The sequence below is a fragment of the Lynx canadensis genome, chromosome A2 (genome assembly GCF_007474595.2).
Source record: "Lynx canadensis isolate LIC74 chromosome A2, mLynCan4.pri.v2, whole genome shotgun sequence".
Taxonomy (NCBI): domain Eukaryota; kingdom Metazoa; phylum Chordata; class Mammalia; order Carnivora; family Felidae; genus Lynx; species Lynx canadensis.
Window position 1 is genome coordinate 148,428,283 of NC_044304.2, and position 25,830 is coordinate 148,454,112.

Sequence of the window (25,830 nt, forward strand, 5' to 3'; positions counted from 1 at the left end):
TTAGGTGACAATAATGAGACTTGGAAAAAGAGGCCTGGTTTTAGTGAAATATGGAATACATTATGTGGAAATTTCGAAAACTAAGAATGATCAGACAATAAGCCTCAATAGGCTTTGGGGGAAGGTTTTACTCTAATATTATCCAATTATAGTCTCACAATACATGACATAAAGGTAGAATGAAGTAAAAAGCAGAGTGTTTAAAAATAGCTCAGTTGTTGGAGCACTTGGGTGGCTCAATCGGTTAAGTGTCTGACTCTTGATCTCCGCTCGGGTCATGATTTCACAGTTCGTGACATCAACCCCCACATCGGCCACTGCACTGACAGCCCAGAGCCTGCTTGGGATTCTCCTCCCTCTCTCTCTGCCCCTCCTCTGCTCGCACGTGGAAATAAATACACTTTTGAAATAAATAAACTCTCTCTTGAAAATAAACTTTAAAAACAGCTCAATTGTTTTTAATTTATAAATCTGTCACTGTCTCACAGTTATTTAAGTGCAATTTATTATTCCTGGTTTGAAATATAGGTGATGATTAACTTCTCCTCATCTCACCCACCAATACTCCAAATTGAGACAACAAACAACTGAGAGGTCATCATGTAAAAGGGACATACTGGCTTTGGTCAGAGTAAGGAATTGAATTTTTTTTTTTTTTTCGTTTTTCTCACCTCTTTAAAAAAAAAAAAAAAAGAAAAGAAAAAGCCAAGCAAGTGTAGAATATCCAAAATTCCTATGACACCAGACTTCAAACTGTGGAGTGGATATTTTTAAATGAGGATCTTTAAAGGACTCCCAACTTGGGTTAGATAGAAGCAAGTAATATTTCAACACAAATGCATTCCTTTGAGATGCGTTATCTCTGGGATATGCATTACAAAGCATATGAAATACCAAATGTCCAGCTCGCTCACTTTAACACACACATACACACACACAGCATGCAGTCATGCCCAGCCATCTGAGTGCCACATGCCTTGACAGAGATCTAAGGCTGCAACAAATTAAACTAGATCCTATTTCTTTAAGGCCCAGAACTGAAAAGAACTGCTGAATACTAGTGGTGAACCTGTACCCCTTTGATCTTCATTGTAACAAAAAAGCAAGATGACATATGCTCAAATGAAAAATCATTTATAATGGATGAAAGAAGGACTATTCTTTCTTTGAATTTATCTGTTCGGAAGGGAACAGGGTGGGGGAGTTTTGAAGGGGAAAAATAAATTCTCAAACACAATCCTTATGAGATAATAATACCAATAATGGGGTGGAGCGAGGAGCCAAGCAGAAAGAAAGGATGTAAGGAAAATCACTTCAGCCTCCACTAGAAAGGGGAGAGATTCTAATCTAACAAATGGGTGGGAGACAATTTCTCATTTAAGTGAGATTAATTTTAAAAGAACCCGATTATGCTGCAAAACTGCAAGCAGAAACCACGGTAGGTACATCATGGATTAACCCTGCACTACTGTGACTCTGGAATTCATTTCAAAATGACTGCATTTTATTACTGCTTTCCAGCTACAATTTACTACTTTGTAAGATATAAATATTGGGAGTAATAAATTTGTCTAGTTGCTGCCTTTAAACATTAAAATTGAACTTAATTAAATGCATTATTCACAGGGGAAACAGTTCCCCTAGCTAGCCCCTCAGTTTAGTAAAGTTTTTTACTGAGTTTGTGTTATTTATAGAAATCTCTAAAAACATCTGTGGCTGACATTTTTCACCTATGGCACAGCCTATCATCACCCAGCCATACTAATGCCGTACTAACAAACTGTTTTATCATCAATACTTTTTTTCTTATTTTGAGAGAGAGAAAGAGAGAATGAGTGGGGAAGGGAAGAAGGAGAGATAGGGAGAGGGAGAGGGAGAGAGGAGAAAGAGAGAATGAGTGGGGAAGGGAAGAAGGAGAGATAGGGAGAGGCAGAAGGAGAGGGGGAGGGGGGGAGAGAGAGAAAGAGAGAGAGAGAGAGAGAGAGAGAGAGAGAGAGAGAGAGAGAGAGAGACAGTCTTAAGCAGGCTCCATGCTCAGTGCAGAGCCCGACATGGGGCTCGATCCCACAACCCTGGGATCATGACCTGAGCTGAAATCAAGAGTCAGACGCTCAACCAAATGAGGTACCCAGGCACCCTCTCATTCTAAATTTTTTTAAATTTTTTATTAATGTTTTATTTTTAAGACAGAGAGAGACACAGAGCATGAATGGGGGTGGGGCAGAGTGAGAGGGAGACACAGAATCCGAAGCAGGCTCCAGGCTCTGAGCTGTCAGCACAGAGTCCAACGCGGGGCTCGAACTCACGAACTGTGAGATCATGACCTGGGCTGAAGTTGGATGCTCAACCGACTGAGCCACCCGGACACCCCTAAATGTTTTTTAGCCAAAAGGATACTGTTTTTTAACCAAGAGAATAACTCAACCAAGTCAATGATTTTGTCAGTTGAATCACAACTTACATTTTTAGGAATTGGTGTATACAGAAGTGGAATAGAAGTTCTAGACTAGAAGAACTTTGGGAATTAGTTGATATGATATGTGTGTAGGCTCAGACCTGCGCAATGCTCTGCAAACATCCATGACATTCCTAAGTGTCCCAGATGACACAAGGTGCTGGAGAAACAGATGTTCACCTCATTGCCCCTGTCCTCTAAAAGCTCACATCTGCTGGGAAAGTGGAGTCGGAACACAGAAGAAGGATAATGAATTTCACAGTGGATGGAGAAACATTAACAAAAAATGGTTCCAAAAGATGGGGCTCAAGAAAGTGTCAATATGGAAAAGACGTATGTGCGTATTTGCAAGCAAAGGCATTAAAGCATGGAGGGGTGGTAGCACGAAAGTACACAGCAGGGTCAGCAACCTACCAATGGTTCAGGGCAGTGGTGTCTATGCCGCACTCAGAAATATGGCCAAACATGACGTGGCAAAACCGTGCAGGGGCAGACTATGAAGATATGCCTTGCTACCATACTGAGCCTCCAGCTTTACCTGGAGACCAAGATGAGCTGCTGCAGGACTTCTTCCATGGGAGTAACACATCAGAGTTTCATCTGAGACAAACCAAACCACTCCAGAGGCCACATGGAGCACGGAGGCAGACTACCTGGGGTATGCTTTCAGAGATACAGGCTAAATGTCATGAAGGCCCAGACAAGGTCTGTGGCAGCAGGTTTGGATTCCAGAGGTTTAAGGAAGTGGAATCAGTGGACTGTGGAAGAGGAGACGGGAATGGCAAGGAGGACAACCAGATTTCGGATATAGATGGCGGTCTCACTCACTGAGAAAGAGAACAGCAGTTTCTGCTGAAGTTAGCAGGTGAGAAGAGAACACTGGTTAAATGTTACATGTTGAAAAATACAGTCTGAGAATATACATTCTGAAGTTATTGGTCTATGGCTGATGGCTGGAGCCATGGGTGTGAGGAGACTGTAAAGAGAGAGTACAGAGGTTGAACAGGAAGTACTCACAGGAAGCTGTGACGAGCAAATGAGATGATGTGTGTGAATGCATTGCAAGCTGTGCCTTTGAGACACAGGTACAAAATATCAGTATAATAAATAACATCAGGTAATAAAATGTCAGTGCCCGTACTCTTTTATCAATCATCTCTACTGATTCGTCTTTTTATGAGCAGTTCTATGTATTATGAGATACGGACTTAATGATTAGAATCTGAAGTATGACAGAAATTTAGGGAGTACAGTTTATTAAAACATACATTCCCACAGATTACACAGAAGCCCACGACCCCCAGATTAGAACCTCAGACAGCAAAGAGCCCACTACAACAATGAAACAGATGTTAGCCTGTTTCCCCAAAATGTAGTATGAACAGTAGTTTCATGGAAAATCATAAATTTTCTCCAAACTGCTGATGCTTCTGGCCCCTTCCCCAGCTGCCTTTATTAGCCACAATGAAGTGAAATGGGAAATCTCCTTTACTCTTAAGATACACACCAAGTCCCTGGAAACTCTCTATTCATTTCTAACCTCTCATCAGCCATCAACGAACTCTGCTTCTAATCAGATAGGTGCCTGGTAATTTGATCAAATATGTAACCAACTTCAGCCCCTTCCAAGATTACAACACTGAACCTTGCTGAAGCATTTATAATAGGGTCTAACAGCTACCGCCAAGCTGCGTGGAAGCAACTGGTTTAAAACAGCTTGAATTTCTAAAACAAGTGGTATTTTTCAAAAGCTGAAAGACACTGTGAAAATAGCTCTATCACTTATGTATCTATTAAATTGTTTGAAATTGGCAATCTTTAATGTAAGGCTCTTCTTGGAATTGGATGTCCATTTCCAATGTCAGAACAGATTTCAGAAGCACTGGAAGAACTCACCCTTCAGTAAGACTCAAAAGTATGTTTTGGCAAGAAAAACCCAGTCCATCTGATAGAAAACCAATCTGTCAGATACATTTTACACTTCATTTTAACTTTTTTAAAAGGTTTCATCCTTCACAAGAAGTATCTTAATGTACCCCGAAAGTCAACGATATCCATATCCTGAAGGATCTTCTAACATATTTAAGTATTCATATAGCAAATAGATTGATTATACAGTTGAGAAAAGGACCCATGAAGCCATTTCAGCCTTTTTATCTCTAAGAAGCACAGAACTTGCAGAAGAGTCCCACAGAAAGACTAGACTAGGATCTTTAGCTGGAGGCCTGACGAGGAAGGTATCCTAAGGGAGGAGGGCAGGCCCAGGCAAGAAGGAAGAACTAGAACATGGAAGAAAAATAAATCAAGGATAAGGAAGAAAAACAAAAAGAAGTTTGGGAGACATGAGCGAAAGCTGAAGTTGGGACAGAGGTATCAGGAAGGGGGCAAGCGAGTCAGGTAAGAGGCATCAACATCTGCTTAGCAATGAAGATGCACCTGCTCAGGACACTGGACTGGGAATTCCATCGCCTCTCACCTGACCATGTTCACCTTAGCTGCTTCAGAGCCCTACTCTAAAGAACAAATCGACTCGGCATTCACACAGAAGAATGTAGAATCTCAGTAAATCCTGTAACTGAGAAAACGGAGGCCATTAGGCTGCAAACTTCTCTCCCTTCAGCTTACATTTCCTCACACGATCCTTCCTTTCCTCCTTCTCTCACTCTGGAGAGGAAGACCCTCAACTCTAAACTTGGATGTACTCCCAAATTTCTGAGATTTTGCTCTATCAATTTATCACCACTTTTCTTGCATTTTTGATCCTTCTCTTGCCATTGGGGCTCCTTCCCTTAACTCCCAAATACATCAACCTCTTTAAAGAAAATCTCCCAATGCAAAGTGGTGCAGCCACATTAGAAAACAATATGGAGACTCCTCAAAAAACAAGACAGTGTGAGTCATCTTTGTAATGCCAAGAGCACTAATGTAACGCTCAGCACATAGAAAGCACTATATTAATGTGGGAAAACACTAGACAAGGAATGTCAAGGGCTGGTTCAAGCCATGACTCAGTCACTTCTGTGACAGTAGCAATTTCCACCAAGTCACCTAATGTTTTGATTATCAGTCCCCTCCTCAATAAAATGTAAAATAAGAATTCTTTAATTTGAGGGTATCCAAAGGACCGACAGAGATAATATATATGAAAGTTCTTTGGAAAACCAGTATTATACAAACAAACATAAGACAGCATTACTAGAATGTTTTAAAACACAATGTATATTGATAAAGATTGAATTTTTTCTCCAAAAGAAATGCTGCTATAAATGATTAAGTACTGGCAACAGAAACTGGATGAGACAAAAACATCAAAGAGGTCTGCTCACTGGTAATATTTTATCTCTTTAAGATTATGCATTGTTTTATCATACTGAAATATAACATGTTAATCACAAAATATTAAACTAGATTTTAAAATACAGTATTTTGTAGGGGCACCTGGGTGGCTCAGCCGGTTAAGTATCTGACTTCAGCTTGGGTCATGATCTCACAGCTTGTGGGTTTGAGCCCTGCGTTGGGCTCTGTGCTGACAGCTCAGAGCCTGGAACCTGCTTTGGATTCTGTGTCTCCCTCTCTCTCTGCCCCTAACCCACTCTCATTCTGTCTGTCTCTCTCAAAAATAAGTAAAACATTTAAGAAACAAAATTTTTTAAATGCAGTATTTTGTAGCCTTCTGTAACTTCAGGCATTAATTTGGGTAAACAGTCATTATATTACACTCCTATACCTAAATGCTCAGTTATACTTTCAACGTAAATGTCAATTACATGAAATAGCTTTTGAAAAAGCAGCTTTCATTTTTTCTTATGATCCACAGTTAACAATCTACATTCTCACTGACCAATGTAAACGAGCTTGTACATTTCAAGTTTTATAAGAAGAGCATCTTCAATGCCACCCCAACCCCCAACACACACACACATTTAACACCATGTCTGCCTTACTTCTGAAAAGAAGAAACCCACTGTGCAGCAGGCAGTGTGAAATATAATGCAGCTTTACACTGCATTATGAAAGCAAGAAAACAGCCAGCTGTGAGTTAGAAATAGAACAAAATTTCGAGTTGCAAACCCAAGGGACCTTTAGGTAACATTGAAAGTGTTCCTTAATGATGAATAGCTGATTTCATTTCAGACCCACTACGAACACTGTAGGATATATTTAACATTTTAATTTTTGGTATCAAAAGCAATAAACCTGTTGGTCAGACGGAAGCTTGGCGGTCACAGCGGCCGATCTATCAATCAATCCCACATGGCTGGGCTCCACCAGCAGCCCCTGACACCAATTAGGAAACTGAAATAGCGAACTGCTGCCACCAGGTTACAGTTTTGCCAATTAGAGCACATCCTGGGTGAGAGCGACCAATGAACACTGGAACCCAGGGTCAAGAAAGAGAGGTGAAAAGCACCTTGTGTAATGTGACATGAAAAAGAAAGATTGCAGGAGGGACACAGGAAAGAAGCAAGACAGTCTGAAATCAAACAGTACATTTTATTGTTCACTTGTCAAAGACATGCAGGCACTAAGACAAAGCAAAAGCAAGGCACTTCCCTTGGTCTCTACCCTGGAAGGAACTGCTTATTGGCCAGCACAACTCGGGAGCCCATCACTCTCGTACATGAGCACAGAACCTGCCATCTCCAACTGTTCCCTTTTAGTCAGGATTCACAAGTTAAGGCGGCTCATGCAGGGTCTGAACGTCAAAGGCAGACCACTGATAGACCCATATCAAAGTGCTGGAAGGACACTATTTCAGATCAGGCTCATTACTGGCACGCAAAACTTATCCGCTGAAATTCCTCTTTTTTACATCCTACAAAATTTTAAGGACCTCCTTTCAATTTTTCCACCTGAGTTTCTCTTCCAAGCCACAGCTTATCACCCTGGCTTATGAAAACGTCATAAAATCTAAGGACCTCAAAATCTTCCCCCTGGAGTCCCTTCATCTAGCCACTGTGTCCTGCCTCAGAATACCTTCTCTTAATTCCATTTAATCTTCTGGCTTTGAGGGACTCCCAGCTGATCCTTTCTGCTCTGTGTCATCTGAAAAAGCAAAAGGCAAAAGCAAGGTTTTCTGACATGAAAACCTTCCAGAATGTGGAAGTTTGGGACTTACAGCTGTCCTTTTCAGAATCAGATATAACCCTGGGTCTTGATGAGTTTCACAAGCGTGAAACAGACAGACAACAACGGTAGGCAAGAACATCCTAACCGTTCAAAAGAACTGTGATTTTTCAAATGCAAAAGTGCTATTATTCATCTATCAACTGAGTCACAAGTGTTATATTTTCCACAGGATCTGATGTCAGTCTCATTGTGCTGACTCAAATTCAACTCTGGTAGCTTTCCGTTCTGCTGCCATCAATTCTGCCATGTTTTTACAAGAATGAGCCCAAGCAATTCTACAGGTGTGCACTCAGCATGCTATACACATCTGTATCTGCACAGCAAGGGTGTACTTCAATGATGGACACTGAAAGCATCAGTCAGAATTTATCATAGGTAGCTTCTAAATTGTTCTAGGGCCCTACATAAAAGATATTTTCCCTCTAGAGAGGAGGTTGTCAACCTTGGTTGCCCATTGGAATCACCTGGAAGCTTTGAAAAACTGCCACATCCTAGGTCCCATCCTGCAGAAACATGGATTTCATTGGTTTGGAGTGATACCTGAGAATCGAGATTCCTTTTTTTTTTTTTTTTTTAATGTAAAGCCCTAGTCTGACTTGGTCCACATCTGGATTTCCTTCCCTCAAAAGATACCAGAGGTCAAAACACCACACAGCTGAGCCAAAGATCACAAGTATTTCAAAGGTTTATGGCACACAGGCATACATATGGCAAGAGAGTCTATGGGCAAGGGGGCTACAGGCAAAAGGGCCCTCCTGTGGGTGCAAGCAGACAAAAGAGGGCAGGTGCTGGGCATATAGACATGGAACTACAGCATACCAGCGGGATTTCTGAATGGTGCTGGCTGAGGACTAACTTCAGGTAGTCCATTCCAGTTGTGGGGAGGGAGACATCAAAAGGACAGGATAGGGTGCGCTGCTCGGTCTTGCCGGGAGTAAGAGAAGTGAGTAAAAGCAGCAGCATCTGACATCCTTGTTGATGCTTAGAGGTGTGACAAAATGTCATTCTGCTGGCCACGACTTCTCGTGCCCAACTCTTATTTCTCTACATAGCCAAGTAGAGAAATACCACGACTCTAAGAGTGCTTCTCAAACTTTAATGTGCATATTCGCCTGGGGATCTTGTTAAAATGCAGATTCTGCCTCAGTAGGTCTGAGCTGGGTCAGAGAGTCTGCGTTTAACAAGAAAAAATGATGCTGCTGCTCCAGGGACCACTCTGGCCCCATTCCCCTCAACAGTCTCCCCTTGAGTTATAGGCCTCTCACAAATGAAAAGCCCACGGTGGCCTTTGACTTACACGTTCTGCGTCTCTTTCGAGGATCTGTGGGTACTGGCAAAACTGACAGTCCTGGGGATGGGGCACAGACAAGTGGAGAAACGCTGCAGGCTGCAAGGCTCCATCATCTTACTCCATATTATAGCTCCTCCAATATTGACTGCATGTCTTACGTATGGTCTGTCTCCCACTAGAATGTAAACTCAAAGAAAGGAGCACCATGTGTATCACACTCCCCATCACAGCCCTGGAGCCTTCTGGCACGGAGGAGGCACCCAAATTTGCTGATGCAAGGAGGGACTGGATGAGAGGATGGGGGCACCACGTGTCACGCTAGTGCTGGGTTACCCTAGTCTGTTCATCCCAGGCAAAGACAAGTGGGGCAGTAACCTTAGTCTTGAATTCTGGCCAGTACTTAGGTAGGTCTGCCTGGCAAAGGGTACAAGATGATTAATTTCTGCACCTTCTCAATTCTATTTATAATAACACAGAGGGTATACAGTGTCCAGCACAACAGGAGACAAAACAGAAGAGGTATAACTGGAGGGAGACCATTTTTTTCCTCTTCAGTTTCCTTCAATTGCCATAATGAACTTGCCTGGCATAAGAGAACTTGAGAAAGAAAGGGAGGCAGCCTCTGGAAAGTACAACCTAAGCATAACCCTGAATCTAAACTCCACAGGATCCCCAAAGGACCATGATGAAATGGCAAAGGAGAAACTCTGAGCCTCAGGAAAGGTATTAATCCATCCTCAGAATTCAATCACTCATAAATGCCTCCTAGCAAAACTACTGAAGGTCTCACAAAATTAGAAAACTAACAAAATTAGAAGTGCAAGTACCTGAGGCAGCATATAAGCAAGTGTGAAACCAGTGAAACCCAGATTTCACTCACTAGCATGAGCCCAAAACGCCAGCACTGATTTGCAATGATTTTCAAATTGTAGGTTGCTACCCATTAGTGGACTGTGAAATCTATTAGTGGGTCAAAACCCACTGTTTTTGAAAATGGAAACAGAAGAAAGTAGAAAAGATGAAGGCAGAAAATGGAATAAATAAAATATGGTATTCTTTCTTATGTTTCAATTAATTTATCTGTGGGCGGTGGGTCATAATTTAAAATGTATTATTGTAGGGGCGCCTGGGTGGCTTGGTCGGTTGAGCGTCCGACTTCGGCTCAGGTCATGATCTCACGGTCCGTGAGTTCAAGCCCCGCATCGGGCTCTGTGCTGACAGCTCAGAGCCTGGAGCCTGTTTCCGATTCTGTGTCTCCCTCTCTCTCTGCCCCTCCCCTGTTCATACTCTGTCTCTCTCTGTCTCAAAACTAAATAAACGTTAAAAAAAAAATTTTTTTTAATAAAATAAAATGTATTATTGTAGGACACAATTAAAACCCCATCTACACCAAGGAGGGCCATATTTTACATAGCATCACACCTAAATAAGTCCTGTTCACAAATTAAGAGGGCACATTTATATTACAGGGATGGTATGGCATAGTAGCTCCAAGCATGGGTCTGGGGCCAAAGTGATTGCCTGGTGACTATGCGCAAATTACTTCACTTCTCTAAGCCTCAGTTACTCTAATCTTATAGGAGCAGGAATACTATCACCTCATGCCATAACAATTATATAAAATATATGTGGAGTTCTTGGCACAGAGCCTGGTATGACTGAGCGCTCGATAAAGTACCATTATCATCACTGCTTAAAGGTAGGTCTGATACGTTTTTTTCCATGATTTCAGTGGTAAAATACTAAGGAACGGGGGTTAAGGTAACTCATGCGAGCAAGACTGTGGCTCTAAATAAGTGAAAAATGAGGAACTCTTTTAATTCTGGGAGAATCTACTTGAAATAAAGAGCTTGCCACTGCAAAAGGGCACGACGGAAGAGTCACTAACTCACAGAAATGCCACCAAGTTAAGACACAGCAAAGAAAGAGAGCACAGGTCAATAAAGGCACAAATTAAATTCTCTCACCAGGACACCTGAATCTCGCTCTGCTTTTCAACTGCCACCAGGAGTTCTGACCCTGGCCCACAAAGGTACGAAGGACCTTAAGCTCGCCCTGTTGCCCAGTCTTATTCAAACGGTGAGGAACCGCAAGCTGCGTTCTTAAGAACCAGTTATTAATTAGAAGCCCTGAAAAGCTGGACAGTGCTCGTAATTATTAAATCCAGTATCAAAAAGGTAGGTGGATAATTACTGTATTCGCTTCTCCAACTGGTCTTGATGAAACATGCTGACGTTATTCTTGACACAAGGGTTACCACTGGTAAAGCACTCAATTCGCTGGCATCTCATCAATGGTACACTTGAAACTCCTATTGCTTGCTGTTAAACTAACAGTTTCTATTAGGCTAAACACAGTTTGGTAGCCATTGTCAAGAAAATTGGAGTTGCTCAGGCATGGCGGCAGTTACTGATGTTATTTGTTTGGAAGCCTTGTGATTTAGTGAATCACTAGCGATTGTTAAGCAAGTAATTAAACTATAAGCCAAGACCTGTGATTTTCAGTCTTTTCAAAGCAATAATCATCGAAATTCCAAGTACCATTTAACTGATTCCCTTCTAAACATGCTGGCAACGTTTATGTTGTCATTCATCAGTTGTATAGTTTATAAAAACTAGATTGTGGCCTTTATAGAAATCATGTGCTGCTCAACTACTCTGCTAAATAGGAGATGTTTAAAGGAAAAATTCACAAAAATTATTTAATGAGAAGTGGACACAAAGACTTTTGGATTTGTTCACGAATATGGCTATCTCAGGTTTAATAATAATTCAAAAGTCCTATTTTTAGGACTGAAATACTAAAATAACCAGACTATTGTTCTTATAACCTTTTCCAAATATAAGAATGCATTATATAAATTTCACAATTTCTCTAAGTGCCTTTAAAATTACAAGCAATTTAGTCTATGATTCATGTACCATACCAACTGCATGCAGCTTTTTTTTTTTTACTTCGCATCTCAATTATATCTTAATATGATGGGGGCTGAAATGCATTAAATAAATCATATTTCACAGACTCCTGGTAAAGTAATAATACTTACATGCATTTGAGAAGAAATTGGCCTGCATTATAGATGTATTCATAATGTCATTACCTGCCTCTCCACGCTAACTGAAATATTAGGCGGTGGTGCCTACCGACTTCAAGCCACTGATGAAAGCTTTTAGTAAGTCTTATGCTTATTCTGGGGCTGGCAATCAGCTCCGTGAGCTAATATAATACAATCCAATGTTTACCAACAGCAGTTTATCCAAAATATAAACGAGCTCTTATAATTACTGAAACACTATTAGTCTTTAAGATTTAATCTGGTGGCTGGGGCGCCTGGGTGGCGCAGTCGGTTGAGCGTCCGACTTCAGCCAGGTCACGATCTCGCAGTCCGGGAGTTCGAGCCCCGCGTCAGGCTCTGGGCTGATGGCTCAGAGCCTGGAGCCTGTTTCCGATTCTGTGTCTCCCTCTCTCTCTGCCCCTCCCCCGTTCATGCTCTGTCTCTCTCTGTCCCAAAAATAAAAATAAACGTTGGAAAAAAAAAAAAAATTTTAAAAAAAAAAAAAAGATTTAATCTGGTGGCTACTATTTCTTCACTGTGCTACATAAGGAGACTGGCTGATCTTTCATCTGTCAAAGGGCATTGCCTTTTCGAAGTCCCTTATTATTGTCAAGTGTTTTACTTACACAGCATACTGCCATTAAGGAAATTAATTCCTTAAAAATCTGTTACTTAAAAACAATATATCAGTGGTTGTATAAAATGACAGAAAAAAGAATTCCTAGCAAATACCTTCAACAAGTTAAGAAAATTCATAGCATTTTAGGGGCGCCTGGGTGGCGCAGTCGGTTAAGCGTCCGACTTCAGCCAGGTCACCATCTCGCGGTCCGGGAGTTCGAGCCCCGCGTCGGGCTCTGGGCTGATGGCTCAGAGCCTGGAGCCTGTTTCCGATTCTGTGTCTCCCTCTCTCTCTGCCCCTCCCCCGTTCATGCTCTGTCTCTCTCTGTCCCAAAAATAAAAATAAACGTTGAAAAAAAAAAAAAAGAAAATTCATAGCATTTTAGAGACCTGCCAACACAGTTCTCTCTTTCTGTTAAATAGTAAATAACTGTCTTTGGTTTATATCCCGTTCTAAAAAACTTACAAGGCACTTTCATGTACATTATCTCCTATGATGTTTCCAATCATTCTGTGAAGTAGGTATCATGGCTATTAATTATTTCTACTTAACAGATGGAAACACTGAGGCTTGTGGATGTTAAATGACTTGCCCAAGGACATAAAGTTAATAATGGTAGGGATTCACACTCTTTCCCCCATGTGACATTGCACACTTGATACATCTATTTCCAGAGCCTAAGAAAACAATCTGAGTAACCCATCAAGACAAGACAGAAATACAGACTGTACACAACTTGAAAATGGGCTGTTCCACTTGGAATTTGGTTTGGGGAGATCAATGAATCTCCTCTGAAAGAGGAGCTGGAGCTGTGGACTGCACAGCCACCATTCCCATGAGGCATGGGGTGCAGTGAACATGAATGAGTGTGTAAGAGTTGGGGGCTGGGGAAAGCAGGAGGAAACCTGGTAACAGCAGGCTATCCCTGCACAGATCCCATTCTGGATCTCTCAAAAAAGAAAGGACTTGGGGCGCCTGGGTGGCTCAGTCGTTTAAGCATCTGACTTCAGCTCAGCTCACGATCTAGCGGTTCATGAGTCTGAGCCTCGCATCAGGCTCTCTTGCTGTCAGCACAAAGCCTGCTTCAGATCCTCTGTCTCCCCCAACCCCGTCCCTCTCCTGCTCATGCGTGCACGCTCTCACTCTCTCTCAAAAATAAACATTAAAAAAAGAAAGGAAAGAAAGAAAGAAAGAAAGAAAGAAAGAAAGAAAGAAAGAAAGAAAGAAAGAAAGAAAGGATTTGCTAAGATGGTGGAGGGAATATAATAACAAAGCATACTAACCCTTAATGAGATGAGTACTCACAAAAAGAAGAGGGCTTTGCACTGTTTCAAATACTGAGAACTGTCACTCACTCGCTTAAACATTAAAGAGTCTTTTGAACAAACAGGAAGGTTTGGAGAGGAGAAATGAATAGGGTATACTCAAGCATCAAAGTCAAGAGTCTGGGGGATTAAAAAAAAAAAAACCCTTGAAGTCTCGTAATAAATTAAAAAACAAAACAAAACAAACAAACAAAAAAAAAAAAAAAAAAAAAACAACAACCCTGAAAGATGTATTGGAACAAATGAGTTTGTGGTATTCTCATTTATATTAATTATCATCATAATTTCTTCCACGGTTCAAATTGATTAATTCAAATTTCTTTTCCCAGGAGCCCATCAACTAATAAATAGTCCCTATGGACATATTCTCTTTTGAGGTAAACTATTAAGTAAACACACAGCTCCACAAATGTATCACATGGAAAATTACTTCCTCTAAGGAGCTAGCTATCTAAAAGGTGTGAGTGATAGAAAGCAGAAACAGAATACATTTGTCACTCCCATTAGCATTATTAGTGCTAATGAGAAAGTACATGAACAAGAACATTCACCTCTTAATTTGAATGTGTTACAAATAGAGAGTAGATTAGTCACAGCTACCCAGATTAAATTTTAGCACTTAATACTGAAATACTACAAGAGGCAATGCTTACAGTGGTTTTGGAGCAGAATTTCAGCTATTTAATTACAGTTTTCAAACCATTTAACACCTCTTGGCACACAGAAGCTAGATGTGTGTATGAATGTGTGTTATTCAGACAGTTCAAGATTTTAGGTATAACTCAATTATCTGGCATCCCTGGGAAATAAAGTGCTCCATTTAAGTGCATTTTCTATATAACTGAAGCTTCTATCTTCATGCATCCTAAATCCCTGATTAAATCTGTGGCCATCTGTAAAGGAAATCTTTCCTCGGAGTATTTCATTTCCCTGTCTCCTTACAGGCAATTGGACAGAAAGTAGTGAAGTGCTTCCAAGTTGTTTTGCTTTATGGATGAATCAAGGCGATCATTAGGAATATTCACCAGGGGCACGTGGGTGGTTCAGTCAGTTAAGCGTCTGACTTCAGCTCAGGTCGTGATCTAACAGTTCATGAGTTTCAGCCCTGCGTCAGGCTCTGTGCTGACAGCTCAGAACCTGGATCTGCTTTGGATTCTGTGTCTCCCTCTCTCTTTGTCCCTTCTCGACTTGTGCTCTGTCTCTCTCTCTGCCTCTCAAAAATAAATAACGATAAAAAAAATTTTAAGGAATATTCACCACTGAAGCACTTTCATACAGTTCTTACTTTCTATATTGTGTCTTTTCCTTCAATATCAAGCAGTTAGCAGTCATTTCTCCCAGGATCACAGTGATGGCTTCCAATTTACAGATTCCATTATTCACTCCAGTCTTGGGATTTGTTGAATCTTCCATGGACTGGTGGAGCAAATAACCAAACATGTTAAGAAACATATTCAAGCCTTTCCATCTGGCAGAGCCATCAGCTCATAGGAAAGCCAAGATGGGCACCTACATGTACATCCAGAAGCTATGGAGGAAGAAGCCATCCAATGTAATGCATTTTCTTCTCAGAGTGCTCAGCTGCCAATACCACCGGCTCTCTGTGGTGCCTCCCACAGAGGCCCCCCGCCCAGCCTGGCCCAATAAAGAATGAAGACTGGGGTACGAGGCCAAGATTCATGTGTGATGTGGTGGCTGCAAACACTCAGTGCCTAAGGGTGCAACCTATGGCCAGTTTGTCCATCATGGTGTTAACCAGCTAAAGTTTCCCCAAAGCCTTCTATCTGTTGCAGAGGAGTAAGCTGGACACCACTGTGGGGTTCTGAGAGTCTTGAACTCTTGCTGTGTTGAAGAAGATTCCACATGCAAATTCTTTGAGGTTATACTCATTGATCCATTCCATAAAGCTATCAGAAGAAATCCTGACAGCCAGTAGATCACCAAACCAGTCTATCAGCTCAGGGAGATGTGAGGGCTGACACCTGCAAGCCACAAAAGCCATGGCCTTCGAAAGGGTCACAAGTTCCACTAGACTATTGCTGGTTCTCGCCAAGTGGCATGGAGAAGAAGCAATACTCTCCAGCTCCACCGTTACCACTAATATAAGTAATGCTTGTAAAATTCTTACCTAAGAAACAATTTAGGTCAAAAAAAAAAAAAAAATACACACACACACACACACTCAATAGGCATCAATAGGGCTAGAAATGGGGGCATAAGGAAAAAAACATACGGTTTTATTATTCTTATTAGTACTCAAATTCAATGAGCAAAGTATTTTGCATTTACCCTGTCAGTTTCCATTTTTAGAGAAGACAGCAGGGGAACTCTTAAGGACCCCAGACTCCACAGGTAAGATCCAGTTCAAACACAACCAGAGAAGCCAATTTCTCAATGACGAATATCCTCTCAAAATAATTTAAAGCTGATGCTTCCCAATCATAAAGGTGGGCCTTACTTTTAGGCGGGCCCATTTTCATCCATTCTTACATGATTCCATCTGCTAAAGGTATCATGCTCTGTGTGTTCAAACCAAAAAGATTATGATGGGGCAGCAATTCTTTGGATTCTTTCCTCAAATTTGTGACTATATCCAACATAAGAAGTGGCCAATGTCACTACTTACAACACCAGTTCTTACCTTTGTAGTCATCCTCGACGACAGTACTTAAAAGAAGGCACTAGATTCCTTACAACTTCATACAGTGGGAGTGGGGGTGAGGACTAGCTGCAGTTACTGCTTAGGCATCCCTATCTATGCACCACTCCCGAGGCCATCCTCAGCTATGCTCCCTCTGCTAAGACTCCCTGCTGCTCAGCATAACCACACTTCAGCTCACATCAATGCCTTTCCTTGTCCTCTTCAAAACATCCCCTCTGAGACCATCAGCCACTCACTGGAACAGCTACTCCTAGACTGGGGTTCTTTCTACAGGTGCTCTGCTTGTCTACATAGATTTGTAACTGGAGATTCCATCTCTTCAACCACAGCCTCATTTTTCTCTTTTTCTCATTTTTCTCCTCCTTAACAAACTCTCTCAAACCTTCCACCTTCACCAACCAATTGCCCACCTCCTAGGGACGCCGGGTTCTCCACATTGCTGGAGACACCAAAAATTAGGAATTCAATCCTGTTCCCCTTAATGGCATCATCTCCTCTGCTTTTCTGATTGCGTTTCTGGCAAACCGCTGGGACAGATGGATGGTCAGACAGGGCAGGGACCTAGTCAGGGAGCATGAGGTGTTTATGAAGACAACAGGGCAACGTGGGAAAGCACTAACAACAGCACATGGATTCCCATGTCCAACCGTGGAATCTCAGTATAGATCTCCCAATCCTTGTTAACACTGCCAAACACAACTACGGGAATCGTTATCTACAGAAACGTAACAGGACTACAGTGACGAAAGGTTACAAAGCACATGTCTCATCTCTATGAACTTCCAGAACAAACCTCTGAAGTAACTATAGTCATTTGAAAGATGAGGAAACAGATTCAGGGACACCGGATAGTGGCCGAAATCATTTATTTAATGAGAAGAGCTCGGGAGCAAGTCACCCTGAGTCATCTGACCTCCTCCAGTGTCACCCCCATAACAATTCTAGGCCTATATTTGTTGACAGGGACCATCCAGGAGGCATACACTTGTTTCTAATGAGGTCAAGAGATGCTTGGAGAAGGGAAGGCAGAAAGTCACACAAGGCAGAAGAGGGGAACACTATTACATTCATTAAAAAAATCCTTACAGTGACTTGTTTATCGTCCTTGATAAAGATGAGAACAAGTGTTGAAATAATTTATTTATGATGTATAACAGTTTAATGGAGTATAAAGTAGACTCTCTTTTTTACAGTTAGTGGGGTTCTTAATGTTGCCATATGCAGACTGAGCCTGTATCCTACTCATCCAGACTTTTGACAGAAGCATCAATTTTCTAAATTGTTCTCTAACAACTACAAGAAAGAAAATCACTCTCAGTGTTAATAATTGCAATTCTCTGAAGATACTAAAGAACCCACTATAATTTCACATCGTTGAATCCTGTGGCTTTATACATCAGAAGAATTTTCAGACAGTTTCTCCTGTGTGCTTTTAATATTAAAAGAAGATATCTATATGAAATACATTGAAGAGCTAAAAATGATATGATGGGATCCAGACTAGTATTACAGACTTGAAAGTGCTGTACGACAACATCCATAAAACATGAAGAGAGCAAAACACATCACACAAATGTCCTCTGAAAAAGCAAACAAGTACTTCTCTTTGTTCATAATGACAACAGGAAGAGTTAGCTAAATGAAGTTCACAGGTGAACCTCAATAAATAACAAACTGATGTTATTTATTAATAACAAAACCCACATTACGTATGATGTCTACTGCCAGGCATCTGATTGGCTGCAAGGGTCACAAAACTTCCAGACATGCAAGAGTGATAAACGGTTTAGTAGCAAATAGCGAGAAGAGACTCTAGCAAACAATAAGAGAAGAAAAGAGAAAGGATAAGGAATAAGCATGAATAGATCCTTAAAGAATAAACTACCAAATATCTAAAGTAATATTAGGAGCACAAAAATTTCTATTTACATATACATTCCAAATACTACATGAAGGTATTTCAAGGCACAAAGAATAACCAAGGGTCTCAAGTATGAAAATACTTAATGAAAAGAGACTAATATTCATTGTGAAGAAGAGATGAATTGTATCAATAAAGAAACTTTAAAAAATAATGGCCATGACTAGGGAATTGCCTTGATAAATTTTTTAAAGTATAAATCTACAATTTAGATAATGTGATATTAGTTCAAGAATTGGCAAATACAGCAGACAAACAGAATTCAACACCAGAAACAGCCTTAATTCTACATTAGAACTTGGGTATGAAATAGCCAAGATATCTCTGTGGAGAATGGATACATTATTTATTTTAAAAACTGCTACTGGCAAAACTGTCTAGAAAAACTTCATACCATATGCCAAAATAAATACAAGAATGAATAAAAACTTCACTGTAAAAAACTCAGAACAAAGTAAAAAATAAAATAAAACTAATTAAATCTTATAGACAGACAGACCTTTCTAAGCATATACTCACTATAAAAAGTGATAGATTTGACTTTCTAAAAATTGAAACAAATTTTTTTTAATGTTTATTATTTTGAGGGGGAGTGCAGAGAGAGGGAGACCCAGAATCCAAAGCAGGCTCCAGGCTCTGAGCTGTCAGCACAGAGCTGGAAGCAGGGTTCAAACTCCCAAACTGTGAGATCATGACCTGAGCTGAATCAGACACTTAACCGACTGAGCCACCCAGGCACCCCATAAACATAAAAATATTTGTAAATCCTGTAAAAAAGGTTATGAACGGGCAATTCAAATTAGCAGTGTGTGTATAAAAACAAAAACATTCAAATATACCCTTTGACCCAACAAATTTGCTTCTAGAAATTTATCAAAAAAAACAGAAAATACATCATGGATATTTGCAAAGATTTAGCCCACGGGTACGTTCTCCTATCTTTGTTGATAAAATTTAATAAAACAGGAACAACATCCAAAAATAAGGAAATGGTCAAATATCCAAACTATACATCCATGAAAAGACTCCCACAGAAAAGTAATAATGTAGAAAAAATATGCACAACCTATTTCTGCATTAAAAAAGATTTTATAATAGTAATACAATATGAGCCCTAACCTGTACCCTTCTGCCCCACATGCACACTCCCCAAAAGTTTGTGTGTGTGTGTGTGTGTATGCATATGTATGTCTGCATATATAATGGCAAAAAACAGGAACCATACATAAAATATTAACAGTAGTTAGTCTTCAGGAGTGGTAGGGTATGGATATCTTGCTTTTTCAATATCATCGGTACAAATGTTTTACAATAAACATTTGGTTTTGTTTTATGTTGATGTAATCATCTATATATTACATAATTGTCTTCCAAAATGGAAGCCTACTCTAAACGTTCTTTTGTTGAACTCACTCCTTATCAAGACAGAGAATTTCTTCATTAACTTTATAGACAGTTCCTGTAACTTAATTCTCTTAGCTTACGAAAATTTGTCAGTTGATTTCCTTGGTTTTCTAGGTACAAAGCCTGCAAATAAGGGACATTTTACTTCTTCTATGTTTTCTCTTCCATTTTTTGCTCTTACCTAATAGTACTGGTTAGTACTTCCGGAACAAAATAAATAATGGACATCCTATGCTGCTCCTGACTTTAACGGGAATGCTTCTTTTAAATCACCATTAAGAATCACAATGGCATCTTGGATTTTAGGGGTTTCTTTCAAAATCAATTTTTAAAAAGGCTCATCTTAAGAGCATACACTGTTGCCTCAAACTAAAAGGAATTAATTAAATATGCACAATAATGTAAAATTAACCTGAAATAACACTTTCCAAATAAGGCATGGTATTCCAGAACTCTATATTTTGTGTCAAAGGAATATAACACAGTAGATTAAATTTCTTCAATACTGTGTGTATATTAACACACACATACACATCTGTCTCTACACAAACGCAAACACACACACACACACACACACACACACACACAGACACACACACACACACACACACACACACACACCCCAAAGGGGTTGTCAAGCCCCTAAATGAATTCCTGTATTTTACTGAAAGTTAAAATAATACACGTTAGTAAATGACCTCAAACTTCTTTTCTTTAAAAGTGATGTAGGGGCGCCTGGGTGGCGCAGTCGGTTAAGCGTCCGACTTCAGCCAGGTCACGATCTCGCGGTCCGCGAGTTCGAGCCCCGCGTCAGGCTCTGGGCTGATGGCTCAGAGCCTGGAGCCTGTTTCTGATTCTGTGTCTCCCTCTCTCTCTGCCCCTCCCCTGTTCATGCTCTGTCTCTCTCTGTCCCGAAAATAAATAAACGTTGAAAAAAAAAATTAAAAAAAAAAAAAAAAGTGATGTAAATGAAGAAAAGGGAAGAGACCGAAAGAAAACATGCAAGAGCAGGCTGGACACATAATGTTAACATGAAGAGTAAGCAATCATTCGTCTAACACTCAAAGATGTAAATTCAAGCTGCATTAATAAAATTTGTTTTAAAAGAACTTTTAAAAAGAAAAATTAAGCTGTTTAGATAACTACTGAAGATGCGCTAAAATGTAGACCACTGACACTAGGCACACAAAAAGTGCTCACAATATCTTCTGAATTAAATTTGAAACCACAATCTATACCAGTCAGCAACTATACTAATAAGCACAGGAGATTCTATGATGCATAATCTTCAGAGGGCAGACTTACAAAGGTCACATAAACATTTTTATGGAAAATGATAAACAGAACCATCTGTATACACCCACTATCCAAAGAGCCACCAGGAATTATAAAATGGGTAAAAATAGGTATTACATCCAACACTGATAAGTTATACTGATGATTACTATATTTGGTCTTGATAAGATATGTTCAGTTACCCATAGGAGAATAATTTGACTAAAAACTTTGGTTGGCCTTTTTTTGGGGAAAGAAAACAATGAGAAATTCAAGAGTATCTCAATATTTTTGGAATGTACCTGATTTGCCGAAAATCAGCACCAAAGAGGGCCTGGAACAGGGTAGCCACTCATTAAATGTTTTTTGGAATAAAAATCAGCCCATTTTAGAGCCTTATGATTGGAACATCACTTAAAACTCTTCTTGTGACCTTGGTCAGTTTGGCTGGGAGGCTGAGTTCATACTGGACTTTCATGTCATTTAAGGCTTCACTCTGTTGGAAATGCCAAAGGCTAAATTTATTCCAACAGGTCAGAATTAACTCCAAGAATTTAACGACTGATTCCATATTCTAATTTTATAAATATACACGCAGAGTAAAAATTTGTATATATCAAGCTAAGGTCTAAAGTGAGAGGATTCTGGGGTGCCTGGGTGACTCAGTCGGTTGAGCATCTGACTTTGGCTCAGGTCATGATCTAACTGCTCAGGAGTTCAAGCCCCGGGTCAGTCTCTGTGCTGACAGCTCAGAGCCTGGAGCCTGCTTCGGATTCTGTGTCTCCCTCTCTCTCTGCCCCTCCCCTGCTGGCACTGTCTCTCTTTCTGTCTCTGTCTCTCTCAAAAATAACCATTAAAAAAAATTTTTTTAATAAATAAAAGTGATAGGATTCTATTTCAGTGCAAACTTATCTCTCTTATTAGTGTGCTTACAGCCTGATACATATATTTTATTGTATAAATGGATGAGTGAATAAATGAACAAATTAACATTATAATCTGTTTAGATAATGTCTTTAATGAGAAGAAATGTCTGAATTGTATGTTCTTTTGTTTTTGAATGTTCAAACCCACAATAACCTTTATACCACCATCTTAAAACTTTTACCAAGCTACGTTTTATCAGTTGTCTATTCTACAAAAGAATGTACACAAATCAGCATTCTTTTTGCCAAACAAGAACCACTTTTACCCATTCTTGAGACATGAGCTACTGAGTATTTATAAGATAGACCACTCTATTAAAATACTAGAAAATCTAATGAACACTGTTGCTTTTTATATAAAATTAATGTTTTAAAACAAGCTGACAAAAAAATAACTTAATAAAATAACTTCCTTACTTCACTACTATTAGTGCTTTAAATTTATTATGTAGTATCATAGTTGAAGACATAATTTTATTAATCAAAAGTTAAATGAAACAAACCACGTAGCACAAATAACCAGAAACAAAGGGTACGTTCGTTATCTCAATATTTAAGCACGCCTATTTGGCTTTTGTACTAATTTATTTTCCTTCCTGCTTCCTTACCAAAGCAAATTCAATAGTATTTTCACTTTATTTTAAAACTTTACACAAGAAGTTCAGGGAAAGAAAAGAAAAACAAACGAAAAATCTCTGGTGGCATTAAGAATGCAAAATAGTTTTGGGCGCCTGGGTGGCTCAGTCAGTTGAGCATCTAAACTTCAGCTCAGGTCATGACGAGTTCGAGCCCCTTGTTAGTCTCTGTGCTTACAGCTCAGAGCCTGGAGCCTGCTTCGGATTCTGTGTCTCCCTCTCTCTCTGCCCCTCCCCCACTCGCACTCTTGAGTCCCTCAAAAATAAAAATAAATATTAAAAAAATTTTAAAAGAATGCAAAAGTTTCTAAAATTAGAGCCTTAAAAACTTGAGATATCAAGTTCAAAACAAATAGGGAAATGAGAACCATAGTTTTAAGTTTAAATAAAGACCATTAAGTTTTACATTTAATAGATATAGAAAGACTCAAACGTTTAGTGTAACTGCTGAGCACTTCAATTTATTTTTGAAAGTTGTATTTTCCAAGCAAAGTAAATTGATAGTGCACTAAGTATATCATTTATTTGACGGTGTTAAAATAATATCATTGCATTTGATAATATGGAACTACATGATGATTATGTTTAAGATAAGCACAAAAACCTGACGGCCAATTTTCAAATGTTAAACTGTAAAAGAAAAAAATCTATCAGGTACCCAATTTATATAATTAAACATTGAGTAAAGTTTGATTTCTTCTGGTGTGTGTCAGTTTAATTACTATATTTCAAATATGACATACAGATTATCAGTAAAAACTCCAAAAGGACTATCATCATAAAATAAAACTGTGACAGTGCTCCCCCAAACAGTCACAAAACACAGCCCTTAGGAAAAAGACATAGGGGCAAATCCAAAGGTAAGAGGATAGATAAATACACAAATTTTGTAATGTGATTATCAAATAATAAAACTAATATTTTAAACAAACATACACATCAGGCTGAGAGATCCTATTTTGGAACTTCCTTCCTAGCCTTCCAAAAACTCCAGAAAATTGGTCTAATTACTTTACAGTTACTCCTTGTATCGAATTGAAAATATTATTACAGTTCTATCACCCAATAGCCTTGATTCTAAATGACTTCAGCCCGTTCCCAAAATATCAAATCTATTCTCAGCTGATGAAGATTTATCACTTTGGAGGATATTCAAAGGATGTGCTTTTAAAGGCAATTCTTGGAAGAAGGGAAAAAAAGGAAAAGAAAGAAGGTGGTGGGGCAGGGCAGGGGAGGATGGGGCAAGACTTTGAGCAGGGCAGTTGTAACAGAATCAATACAACAGCTTCAGGGAGGCTCTGTAGAAGGAAAAACACTTACTGTGTGATTTCAGTTTATTTTTAAACAATTCTCATTACATGCCAGTCATACTTCTACAGGCATGAATTGGTTGACAGTGGAGACTCTTCTGTATTTACATGACCAACAATGATACCAAATTCAAGAAGAAAAATTTTCTATGGGAAATCAGTCACTAACGTTCAAAAAACATACGTCTACTCAACATAATGTATAAGTGGCTTTTTTACTTCAAGATTTTTTTCCTCCATTTCACAACTGACAATTGACTTTCTCACAGCTAAAACTTTAAAATGGCAAAACAAATTTTGAAGACATTTTCTGTAATTAAAAACGGCTGCTTAGATGCTGAGAGAGAATTTTTCAAGAATAATGTTGCTTTTCACTTTTCCCTTCAAAGACTCAAATGAAAGAGAAATGAGTTGAAATCAAGTGATTAGAATTCCATTTCGTCCATCACCCCTTTTCAAAATTTCTTTAAAGAATCTAAATTTTACTGACAACTTTTTATCACTATAATATCTAGGAAAATAATAGTATTTGGTGTTTTCAAAAGAATATATGTAATCAAAAAGTCAATGTGATTTATAATCGCAAAGGAGTTGTCAAAGAATGTTAAATACCTAAATACTTCTTAAATTGGCTTCACATCAGAAAGCTCAAGCAAGTATCAGTCTTGAAGACCTTGTAATTTTGGCAGACTGATAACTCCTCATAATATCCATCTCACCTTTATCGATAGTTGGGCCTCTGATGTTTAGCTTGGCTCATTATCATGGGGGATTGGCACATAGGGAGAGGGGGTATTTCCTAGCTTCCTTTGATGCTGGATGGGGACTAGTAAGTAAGTTCTGACCAAAGTAGTATCTGTACCTTGCAGGACTCATCCTAGTCGAGAAGGGATATATCCCTACTTCCCCTCTGCCCCTGACACTGTCCCATTGTATGGAACGTGAAAATGTGCTTTCTTAGACCCTATGGATGAAGACTAACCATAAACATATACTAATATAAAATTTAAAATTGCAAGTTCCATATTTTAGTGAGCCTATACTTATTTGCCTAAGTAGTGTAACAGTAATTGTTGCAGAATGTAAAAATGTATGTGATATCCTCCAGAAATGGATAATACCTTTCCCAATTCAGTCAAATGGCTTTAAATTTTAAGTAGTCTCATTTAAAAAAAAAAAAATCTAGAACAATGTACAAATGACCTCAAAAAGTATCAATATTTCAAATAAATTTTGAAGAACTCATATCTTAGAGTAATTCAAATAAGTCTTAAGACCTTTGAAAATCAAATTCTTTGATTCTGAAGGACCAAGAAAAGGATACAGAAACAACAGGGTCTCCCCAAAGAGGTGTAAGATTTCAGTATAGGTAAGACTACAAAAATCACCCCAGGAGGCAGAGAAGAATTAAAACAATATTCAATAAAAGGACTTAAAAGACAGATCCAACTCAGAAGCCCCAGCCCTTCCAATTGGCACCTGCACAAACATGGCCATATCTGAGTTCCTCCTGGAGGGTCTCAATTTTGCTTTGAGAAATAGGTAACAGGTCCCCAGTCTACTTCACAGTGCTGTTGTAGACATTAAGTATGGAAAGAACATTTTATAAATGGATCCAAAAAACGATCCTTTGCAAATATAAGGAACTATTATTCAAATAGCTATGTGTACATGCTAAAATACACACTGGCTTTCATTTTTAAAAAGTAAAGAAAGTCATTTGTTTAAAAAAAAAAACACGTCACTGTAAATGCATTCATATTTAAAAATCTAATAAAGATCTCCTCTCACCTGCACTTGGCATTTCAGGAAAAAGATGGCT

General features: G+C 39.3%; 1 protein-coding gene and 1 pseudogene across 3 annotated transcripts in view; one reads left to right on the top strand and one right to left on the bottom strand.

Annotated features, from left to right (window-relative positions):
* Positions 1–25,830, bottom strand: part of CHCHD3 (coiled-coil-helix-coiled-coil-helix domain containing 3) — a 283,621-nt gene that overhangs the window by 129,463 nt on the left and 128,328 nt on the right. The window lies entirely within an intron of this gene.
* Positions 15,295–16,038, top strand: LOC115509201 (annotated as a pseudogene).